Raw genomic sequence first — 12,196 nt, 5'->3', positions numbered from 1 at the left:
ACTTCTTTGCCAGCTTTTGGGTTGCCAGTTAATCCATTTTTCAGTCCTGACAAATCTTCTCCTAGGCTGTTTGATTTCTCTTCCCCAGAGCTTTACTCCAAACATCTGTTTTGTTCTAATCTTCTTGAAACAATTTGGAAAAAAAATGGAGTAGGGGGACTCCTGCTATGGAAGCATAGTAAAGGGCAATGAAAACGTGAAAAAGTATAAAAGGCAGCTTGAAGTACAGCAAAATACTAATTATTCAGTTCCAACTACATCCACGCTGTTTCACACAATTCACATTTGGAGATTTCAGGAGAATTAGCCAGATGGCAATAGCTGGAAGATAGGAGTGGGTAGTGAAAAAAAAATGTGAGTGAATAGGCATTAGCAACAGCTTTGGCATAAGAAAAGAACACCAAGACTTCCAATTCCTGGGAATGCAGTAGCCAATTTTTAAGAAATTGGAACAGTACAGAATTCCAAAGATTAATAGCTAATTTCTGCACAGCATGGCATTGCTTAGTGTGTATACAGAAGGAAACATGCTGTACCAGTGTGAACTGCTAGCCACCTATGATAAATGCAAATGTAATGACCCAGAAGATAAATACCTCTGATCTGTGAAATATGAGCAGATATACAGATACATTTCACCATTTTCTCAGTCCTTTTACCTTATCTGTAGTTCTAAATAGCAAAGATATCCTCAGGCTTTCAGGAAGACCCTCACTGTCAGAGTTGATGCGAGTCCCAGCATCCCCCTTGCCTCCTCTCTCCGTACACGCTAGTGCAACTGGCAGAGCCACATTTGGTCGAGCTCCTCATAGTGCGGACAAATAGCACATATGCTGCTGAAGTTTTGGACCTTATTCTTTGCTGCCTTGTAATGAGATGTAAGAGCATGGTTTTTGTTTCAGCACTGTGAGACATCCTGCTGTGTGAGCTCCTTAGTCACCAATTTAATAAAGACTTCAAAAATACTCTTATTGACCATCCTTCTTCTAAAGTCCCTTGAACTTTCTCTTCTCCACAGATAATAAAATAATAAAAATAATCTAGGCTTTCTACAGGACTACATGGTGACAGGCAGGGATGCACAAGGCAGAGTACAATGCTGCTGTGGATTACACTGATGCCCTTTTCAGGCACATACCACCACAAACAGGATGATGCAGCATATAGAAAGGGTAGACGCATACAGTCTAAGGAATCCCCAAGAGCACAGAGTACATAAATGTTAATCGGGCCGGAAGGATGCCAGACAGCATGGAACAGTACTTGCAACAGTACTGCTGGATCCACATGAATGAGGGCATATGAACTTACCAGCAAACTCTCTGCATTTTCAGTGAGGTGCACAAAACATGCTATCTTGCTAGTTAATACCTATTAAAGATTTTATGACATGAATGGAAGTCATTTCAACACACCACACCTGAGCTGACAGCTGATACCCTCCTCCTCCTCCTGAGGAGACGAACAGCTTTTTTGGCCCTATATACAAACATTATACATATGGTACATTGTTAAAAAGCTATCTCATCATTTAGCACCCATGGTTCAATCTGCAATCGATCTTATCTGTTGTATTTTATTTACAATAATGAATTCATAAATTTAATTCATGAATACTTGCATTAGCCTGACATTAGCCTTGCAAAGCCATCCTTTTTTTAATTTTTATTATTTGTTTGTATATTGCTGAAATTTAGACCAGATCACAGTATTTTCATTTAACTCTATACCTGGGAATAACTGCAAGTTACTAATCTGCTCATATGGTATTTTTGTAACAGTATAGGCAAGATCAAATATTAAGTATTTGATTAAATATGACAGCCAACTGTCAGCCAAAATTCATCTATGCATTAACAATATCATGGAGGTGGCTTCACATCCGATTTAGATGAAAATTTCTAGAAAATGTCTTCCCATTAAATGTCGGATGCAACCCTTCTATCTTCATTCTGAATGAGTTAAATACAGAGATATACTACATGCTGCATTTTTTATTAGTTTTTAATACTGGCATTGTTTCAGCCAGTACTCTACAATATAGGGATTACTCTATCTTATCTTGTAACTCAATCTTATCCTACAGCTCCATCTTATCTTACAATCTTAAGGATTACTCTAAAGATTATCTCACTGAAGTGAGATAAAGGAAATCTATATGGTAATACTGGTAATCATTAGATGATCACAGCAAAGAGTCTACAATACTACACACTTTCTGAAACATGTAGAAGTCCCATAATCCTACAGTAACTCAAAAATGAAGAAATGTTTAATTAAGCAAACATCTGTCATCTGAACTGCAGAAAAAGTTTCAAAAAATCCAGTTTCCAGTTATGTCTTTAACTGACAGTGATTTCCTAAAAGTAATAAACAAAGATTCAACTATTCTTCTAATAATGACTAGTAAAGTTAGTTGTCTGTCATGATAAAAAAAAAAAAAAAAACTGGGAGAAATCACTACTGCGTAATGATAAAACAAATGCAAGAGCTTGCATGTTAGCTGTAAAATGACTGCCAAAGGGTGAGTGCCAAATACAGTGAAAAGAATACAGAAAGGCTAAAGCATGAAAATATAAAGCTGCTTGCTGTCAAACACACAAACATGAGTCCTCACTGATCAAGCTTGGCTCCTAGAGGTCATCAGTGATCTAGGAAGTAATTAATGCTCAAAAAAGTAAGAACCCAAAATGGCTCCAGCTGCCTAAAAAAAGCAAAAATATATCAACACCCACATCTTTCAAACCCACTAAACGGGAACACTTACCGGGCTTTTGCACTGTTCCACAGCCTTTAAAAGCAGGTCTCCGAGATTTTGGTCTCAGATACCTAACATATATCCTCAATTTTACCCCATATCCTAAACACAAGAAAGAAAAGAACAGGAAGGACAAAAAAGAACAAGGATGTTCTGTGGTGCTGAAGCAAAGTGAAGCGAAGAGTAAAAAGAAAGCATAGGAAATAGGTCAATATTTTCTGTTAATAATAAGTTAAAATGCTGCTAACCATAACAATTCTAACCAGAATTCTTTTTGCATAAGTACTTCAGTTTTTATTCTAAAAAGGTTACATATTCATTCAAAATTAAAATAGAGTTTTACAATGGTATGGTACATCTTCAAGTTTTTTGCAGTACATACTAAAGTTCATTATCAAGTGCTTTAGTCTTTTTAGCAAAGTTTTGAAAGCTTTTATTCTTTGAAAAGTTTTGAAAGTATTTGGGTTATGACTTAAAAATGATTGCATTGCAAATTAATTAATTCATTTTTTTCTTTCTTACTAGACTGTTGCCTGAGTAGCCAAACATTTCATCATTAACATGGAAATAACCTGCTCCACCAGAATTTCAGCTACTCCTAAGGACCTGTAAGGACAGCTTCTTTTCACTGACCAGAAATAACTAAGAACTTATCATTTTCTTTTTTGTAAGTACGTACTTACGCTGTAAATTTTGAAACTTAGAAATAAATGTAGGAGATTTTTTGTTAACATGCGAAATATGGAACAGAAGCCCTTTACTAAGAAGTAACAGGGAACATGCTACATTCGCTGCAATATTCCCTCTCTCCCCTAACATGCATCTTTGTTTCTCTTCTTGCTCCCAAGAGCATGTATTATCACTAACTGAGACTAAAATTTTACTGACTGTCATGGAAACAATATGGACAAAAATTACATTAATTAGGTAAGTTTGTTAAATGTGGTGGGGTTCCAGCTGATTTAGGAAAAATGCTCCCCTACCCCCTATCTTCATCCCCTCCTCCAAAGAAATCATGCCATTAAACAGCATTTATGGAGATGGAGATAAGCTGAGGGGACAGCAGGAGACCTGGAAATTGACCTGTGGGCTGTGTGCGGCTTACCTAGAAAACTTCTGCCTGCAGAAACAGCCCTCTTTCACACGGCCTCATGGAAAAGCACATTCAAAAGCCAGCAATTCTCCCCACAGTTTTGATCACTCCTAAGTGATCTCAGACTAGCTGAATTTTCAAGCAAGTTAGTGACGAAAATGAATTTTTACATAAAAGAGATGATTGGCGTATATTTTAGTATACCTGTTTTTATTTACAAGCACAGAATGCCTCAGGAGCCAAGAATGAATACTGTCAATGGCACACTGAGCAGAACTCAGGTAGGCTCTTTCACCTTTCCATGAGCCCATTTTTCATGAGTAGTTCATTATGGTTGGCTTGCTTAATTTTAAGTGAATGCATTCTGATGTCTGTTGTTTGCCTGCTGCATCTTCATTTTTATACTAGAAATTAGAGACGACATTGATGGAATTCGTATTTTTGTTATATGGTACTTTTATACCAAACTCTCCTGCAACAGTTCTTTGCAAGGAGCATGTGTAAAGTATGTGTGGCAGTCTGACTTCCCTTTGTTAAAGTTTAGCTGAAATATAGATATGGAAGAAGCAGTTCTCATAATACCTCTCAGTTTTCTGTTTCTGATTTTCACCCTAGTTATGGTTTTCAAGTTCTGTTCTGTACAACACTGCTGGTCCATTTGACTGCTCCTAAGAGGTTGTGAAAAGTAACTAAAAGACCCCAAGTCTACAAAACCATCAGTTAGGCTTAAGTTTACATTATAGAAAATGGAGCGTCACACAGTAACTGGCCTGCATGGGTTACAGCTACATGGGTGGTGGATTGGGAAGGTAGCAGCCATCTACCATAATCAAGTCAGGATCAAGGTCTACAACTTTCTTACCCATAGGATTCAGGGGCTGAGTAAAAAAAATGGGTTAACATAACTGTAGTTGTGGCCTGTGGCTTTGAAATTGAACCACATATGGTTAGAATTTCAGCTATTCCCAAATGGCAAAGGCAAGGCTCCAAAACTGTCCATTAAAATAAATATTTTCCTTTCAATTCTTTTTTACAAAAGCAATTATACCTTTTAACTTCATAAATATAACCAGCTAAATTCCAATGAAATCAATAGTGTTTACAGTCTTGATTTCAGCCTGAAAACAAATTAAAGGCTGTTTTAGTCCACTGGTTTTGCCTGCATTATCTATTTTCTCTTCTTATGAATGAAAAAAACCCTCCAAAAAATGAATTGTTCTAATACAAAAAAGAATTTTTCAGCAGAGATTACTTGGCTTAAGGGTAGGAACTCCAGCTTCTGCTGGCACATAGGCAAGAATATTGATCAAGAGACATGTGGGTAGCATCATATTTTGTGCTATCTGTGAATCTAGATTGTACTAATGATAACGATCCTGTGCAAGTGAAAAATACCAGAACAGAGGATGTCTGACATTTACAGAAGTAAAATTTTGTTCTGTGCTTTCAAGCCTCGCAAGATATATGATAATAGCAATTACATTAAGGTACTAAGGAGTACCTAGAAAAATGAAGAACATGTTGAGAATTAAAATCATCAGTATTGTGTTGAAGGTATGTATAACATAAAACTTAGTTCCCTAAGGTACAGAGACAGATAGAAATTGTAATGCAGATAAAGAAAGAGATCAAGCTTCTGAAGAAGTGCTGAGAATCATGACATCCTCATAATCAAAGTTGATTTCGAGTTTATCATTATTACAGTAAACGTAAGAGGTGATCAAGTGAGATATTTCACTCCCTATATCTAGAAGGGATAGAGAGTATTATATGCGATTCATATGCAACTTACTTTGGTAGAACAAATACCTATTCCAAAGTGATGTTTGCTCCATCAGCTTTGAGAGTAGAGGCTTTACAGGGTGTTATCAAACAAGAGGAATTTGCATTAATTTCATCAAAATAAGTTGCTTTTGTCCTCAAAAATCACATAATCTAGATTGAGAATTAATTCTATTTGTATACTTACAAACATTATAAGATTTTAAAACATTATACGTGCAATTCAAATTTAATTCCTCCTAAGTGGAGTTTTAAAGGTTAGAAGGAAGGATTGTCTGTATTTTTTTTTTTTTATGGTATTAAAAAAATGGCATTCTTTTATAAAATTTTGGTATGCAGTGTTGGATCACTACCTACCAAAGCTTGTCAACCTGGTAAGAATTGTGTGTGTATGTGTGGATGGGGGGAGTCGGAGAGATGATACTAACAGAGTAATTTTCACTATAGCTTGTTTACGTGATATTTTCCGATGCACTCCAAAAAGCAGTTCATAAAAGTCATAAATTTGGACTATGATAATGAAAATTTATGTCAACGACTGCAAGGAAATCTTTACAACATATGTAGAACATCAAATGTTCACTTGTTCGTACCTAACAGTAGAGGTGGGTCCATTATTTTAAAAGAATTTTATTCTTCTTATGCTTTTTTCCTTAAAAATCATTCTAAAATGCCACATATGTCCACTATTTTACTTTTGTCATATTAATGCATTTGTGAAAGTTTATATAAAATATTGACAAAACCCAGTACTCAGCTGTATTTTATGGTATTTATCTTCACATCGCACTTGAATTTTTGAATACAAACTGCCAAGATTTCAATTGTTTAAACCAAAGGTTATACAAACATTATAGCAACCAAATAATTCGATGACTGAACATACTTCAATGTTCTGTTTCAGAAATGACAGTATGTGAGAAACAAATAAAATACTTAATGATCTCATAGCCATTATACTACACTTTTGATGCAAATTCCTGCAAAATAAAAGATTTGGAAACAAACAACTTCTTAAAATTCCTTACTGCAGAAACAACAAAACAGCCTTCTAGTGTTTCTTCCAGTAAGTACCATCAATGATCAAGGGCACACACTCTGCCCTTTCTCACAGAATAAAGCATCCCCTTTCAGCTCCTCTGTTTACCAGTTACCTAAAGAGCGATGGGCAGGTTGGGAAGCCCATAGTGAGACTGTCCTAGATTGCCGAACTCTTGCTCTTCATTTTAGTAATAATAGACTAAAACTGCATACACACACATGCATACAGGTTGCCACAAAAGCACCTTCCCTGACTAGGTACAGCACAGTACACCAATACTGTATCATATTTTATTACTTATTCTATACAATAAAACAACACTCTACAGAGAATGTTATGTGCATGTGCAAACATCTAAGTGTTGTACACAATCTACACTGAATTGTGTACACATTCTGAAATGTTATATATACATACAATTTAAAATTAAAAAATGTTTTCTATATTTTTATTAATATAACATTTGTGAAAACAGAAGTTACTGGTTTCACATAACGTACCCTATTAGCAAAATGCCTATCTTTGCACAGCACGAAGAGCTTATTTTTTGTTTTTCCTACCTTTCATCAGTCCATCTCTTTCATGGACAGCCTACAGAGTAACTACGCAGCAGTGTAACACAATTCCTAAATCCAAGTTATTTTATTTACAACAGTGAGTAGCATACATGCACACGTCTGCTTTTCATCAAGATGACCAAAAATATTTAGAACATAGAGTTATTAGGAATGCTTGGCAACCATAATGATAGGAGTAACAGTAATGACACTTAAGAGCAGTCACAGCCTACCATGTCAATGGTCCAAGAAGCTACATGGTTTCAGTAAGATACATACGCGTGAGCAAGCATATGTTAGCATGCCCTACATTAACTGTAAATATTGGAGGATTGAACAAAGGCCAATACAAGAAGTCCATTAAGAATAAGGACTGTTATTGCAAATGAATGTTTCAGAGATCTGAGACTGACAAGTTTGTACTTGTCTCATTATTTCTGCTAGTGGGTCACCCAGTGTGTCATGTTTATTAGGCATTCTGATGCTCTAGTGCTTAAGCTTATATCCAAAAGTGTATCACATTTTTATTGATCTATCCGTAAGCCAGATATGACCTGACTGGACTCAGCAAAACCAAGGTACAGACCAACTGCCTGCAATTTGAATACTGTATCCTGTACATTTTTTCAAAAATGCTTATATAGCTATGCAAACACTGTCTCACCTAGTGATGAAGCTGCAAGTACCTCTGTGTGAACAAATTTTTCTTAAATTCTTTTACATTTTTCCTTTTCTCGCATCAACATGTTTGCCTGGTACAAACTCTTCAGGATCATCACAGCTCTTAATATACACTTTTTTGGTTGGTCCAGGGCCTTATTTTTTTCAGAAATGTTGCAATACTGTTTTGTTTACTGTTATTCTGTAGTGCACACAAGTATATATATCACTCATTAATATCTATTCCTTTTTTGTGTTCTCAGTATTCATTCACTACAATAACTGTAAGCTTAGAAAAAAAATTATGGGCCTTATCTTGTATTAATACCAATAACCTAACATCATTTGATATTTGTTTTAAAGTGCTGGACTGGGACCATGAAAAAGACTGGTATCTACTGATAACTGCATACAAAAAAAACAAAGACACAACTGACATCACAAAAACCTGCAGTCAAGGAAGACAAGTTATATCTATGGCAGAAGGATCAACACAAAGAGGGACACTATCATATTTATGTTACGTATTCTTTCACACTTTTGATGCCTTTTCATATTACTGACAAGAACTGAGGGAAAGATTGGGGGAAATAAAGGCTACCTGCAATCAGAGCTCTTTAAGATGTACATTCTAGATACACATTCACTTTTAAGAATATCCTTCTTTGATCATCCTGGAGCTTGGAGATTACTTTAGCTTCTACACTCTTACTGAGTTTATATCTATCTGTATGTGCCTATATACATCTGTATAATTACATAGGCATATATGCATTTATATATATGTATATATATTTATAGATATGTATATACCATCCTTGTGCCTCATGATTATGTATGTGCATATATTTATACATATAGGGGAGCAGAAACTGTGTGAACTAAATGCATATTAGTCAGAAGCAGAGAGGGAAGAAGGCTGAAGGCAGATGCATATACGGACAACACATTTCATGAAACTCTTATTACTGATAATTATTCTCTTTTTCTTTCTTTAAGTAACAGTTGCACATAATCACACAGAAGGTAACTCCAAACAGAAGTCACAAATATTTTCAGATTATCAGAAGTAGGTGTCAGAAGCCTCCAGGCAAAAAGTAATTACCTAGCTGCCCTGCCATGTAAAAAAACTCTTTTCTGGGCCCTGCTGTACTGGCACAGAGCCAGCAGGAAAAGAAGTTGTGGGTTTTTGGTTGTGTAGTTATCAGACAAAAAAATTATTTACTAGAACCACTGAGGCAGTGAAATGTAACTTGAGACAACCACCTTAGCTGTCTGCACACAAAGAAAAGCAGATGGACATGGCTATGGGAAGATCACTGTAGAAGCAAATCTTAGTGAGTGATATAATAGCGAATTATTTGCATGCCATCACCTCTACAGGGAGAGTTCCAGCCCAGAAGAAGAACAGCTACTGCTATGTCAAGGTGGTTATCTCTCTTGATACCTGTGGAGTAGGTAGCTGTGGACTAGTCTTCTAAAGGTAGTAACAAAGCTGAAAATTCTGCTACATTGAGCAACAGCAGTACATTTATACCTACCTACTTTATGAATACATACATGGGCAATCCCATAAAGAAAGAAACCATATTTTCTGTATTTAGTACAGACACATGTGAATGAATTCTTCATGGGTTGTGTAGGCATCCCATGAGATGGGATGAATATGAGAGTAAAGAAAGGAAGAATAAAAACAGATCATCAATACAATCTTTTAAAATGTACTTCTACTTTTCTGCCCTAGGAAAGTTATATGAACACTGTCAATTCAGTCCTATGCTCTAATATTCAGATATCCGGCAATTTCTTAGGAAAGAGACATCACTGGACAGATTCAGAAAGAGCAGATTCTTTTATGAGATACAGAACATAACAGGGGCACTCCTGAGAAGTCAGCAGTATGGAAAAATCTGTCATTTCTATTGTATATATTTCTTCTGGGAAATGAAGGGCCAGAGGAACTAAATGACATGCCCACTGCGACAGAAGAAGTATGCAGTACAATATGGAATTAAATCTGGAGGTATCAAGTATGAGCTTTAAACACTGAAATCTCCTTTGTTTCACCTATATAACATCATGATTACATCTAGTAGGATGAAAAAGATTAAATTGTTAAGAACTGATGAGTAATTTTGCCTAACTTAAGTGAGATCTCATTTTATCAACTTTCAATTATTCTCTTCATTGGTATTTGATTCTTCATAACTACTGTTTTGCTAAAATTTTTGTTCATTTGTTTTTTCCCATGTTTGCAAACAATAGTAAAAGAAATCAGTGTGGCTCTGTTAAACTCCCACAACTTCTCTTCATTGTGTGTTTTCTCTGTTTTAAAATACCTTAAAATATTTTCTAATATTGCTGCTGTTCAAATGTCACTTCTGAGAGTCTCTGCTTCCAGGAATGCTTCCAAGTCAAATTGAGTAACAGAAAGCAAGCCATTCAAAAATGGCTGAAAGAGACCTATTACAACCTTCCAAAATAAAGACACTTGACAACACAGTTTGCAACATAAAATATGAGAAATGCTGGTTAATTTAACCTTTATATTGCCAAGAATTTGAATCATATGACACACACATGGTATTACTCTCAGAAGTAATAAAATCTTTCTTGTTATTGGACAGTGTTCTCAAAAGTCTGAATTCTGAGAACTGATTGACTGCTTTTAAACTTTATCTGGTGGCAGAATGGATTACCAAAGATATTTGCATAAGGAAAATGAATTTAATATTGTTTGTAGAACGCCATGTTCTTATTATCTTGCACATGAAAGGTTTTTTTCAAAGCAGACAATGGTAGGTGCTAAAAAGAAGCCCATGTTACACCAAAGTGATACAGCAGGGTTGCAAGAGAGCTTCTAGAGGCAAAATTAATCTATAGTATCTATCAAATGCTTTTGGCCATTTCTGAAGAAAAGGTGCTGGCCCAGATGGACCCTTGCTATAATCTAACGCAGGTTAAGTTTTTAATTTTGCTCTGGTTGCTACTAAGACTTCCTGCAGTTGTTTTTATACTGTATACTCTAAGTATACTCTTAGTACACTCAGCATACTCTAACTATATTTGAATGACAAATGTGAACAAAAGAATTAAGAACAATACTTTTAATATCCAATGATTGTTACTACAAAAAAAGTTAAAATTTACCAGACATTATCTAAAGTGCTTAAATGATAACAACTTGTCTATTATTAAAGACAAGCCTCAGATATGCTAATGTAGCAGACGTGTATTCACACGGATGTGACACTGGAACAAGGCAGGACCTAAGATAGCATTGCTGACTTGGAGGTTATCAGATTAAACCACACACCCATCCTTTTCTTACACTTAAGGGCCAGAGTTTTGCAAATATTTATATACTTAATGCACTTTATTCCCCCTAAAATCTAACCATATTTAGATTAAGCACTCCGGCGATTGGGGCACAAATGTTTTCAGATTTGCCACATACCTGCCCACGTAAGGTATTATGGGCACAAACTGAAACACAGGAAGTTCTGCCTGAAAATGAGGAAAAGTTTCTTTACTGTGAGGGTAATAGAGCACTGGAACACGTTGCCCAGAGAGGCTGCGGTGTCTTCTTCCTTGGAGAAATTCAAAAGCTGTCTTGACCCAATCCTGGGCAACCTCCTCTAGGTGACCCTCCTTGAGCGGGGGGGTGGGGGGGGGTGGACTACGTGATCTGCAGAGGTCCCTTCCAACCTCAACTATTCTGTGTTTCTGTGATTAATACACAGTTACGCCACTATTATAGGACAACATCTTACACAGGGAGGTGTTGTATTGCACCATTTAGCTTTGGGGGTTATTTTTATCTATTCCAACTATCAAAGGATGCTAGTTCATGATGCCAGTATAGATGAAGAGAATTTTTTCCTCCAGCCTTGACATATTTTTTTCCATTATTTCTTAATTAGTAGTTAAAAATTAAATGAGTTGCTAAATATATAATATGAAGAAAATGTGTTCCTCTGATAAGAAATGTCATTTTTAGTGGTAAAATAATTAAGTATTGGTCACCTTTTCTTAAATGTCAGAGAAAAACATTTTGTTACAGAAAATTAAAAAGGCATTTTAAATAGAATTTTATATGTAATTGAAAATTATTCTGAAGTAACTACAGCAGCACAAAGCAAACACCACTGAATTTGTTTCCAGAAAAATACTTGCCTGTTTTTCACAGTACAGTGCTATCTGTATGAATACATTGTGAACCAGTACATTTTTTTAACAGTACTGTAGATGGCCTTTAACAGTAATTTAGCTAAATAACATAAGTAACCCAGAACATAATACTT

At 35.7% G+C, this 12,196-nt stretch overlaps 1 protein-coding gene across 8 annotated transcripts in view; it reads right to left on the bottom strand.

The window, feature by feature from the left end:
• The window catches only part of SBF2 (SET binding factor 2), a 272,633-nt gene that overhangs the window by 87,490 nt on the left and 172,947 nt on the right, over positions 1–12,196 (bottom strand). The gene's annotated exons all lie outside the window — the stretch shown is intronic.

This window comes from Dromaius novaehollandiae, chromosome 5 (genome assembly GCF_036370855.1).
Source record: "Dromaius novaehollandiae isolate bDroNov1 chromosome 5, bDroNov1.hap1, whole genome shotgun sequence".
NCBI lineage: Eukaryota > Metazoa > Chordata > Aves > Casuariiformes > Dromaiidae > Dromaius > Dromaius novaehollandiae.
This window is presented reverse-complemented; position numbering and strand designations above follow the sequence as displayed.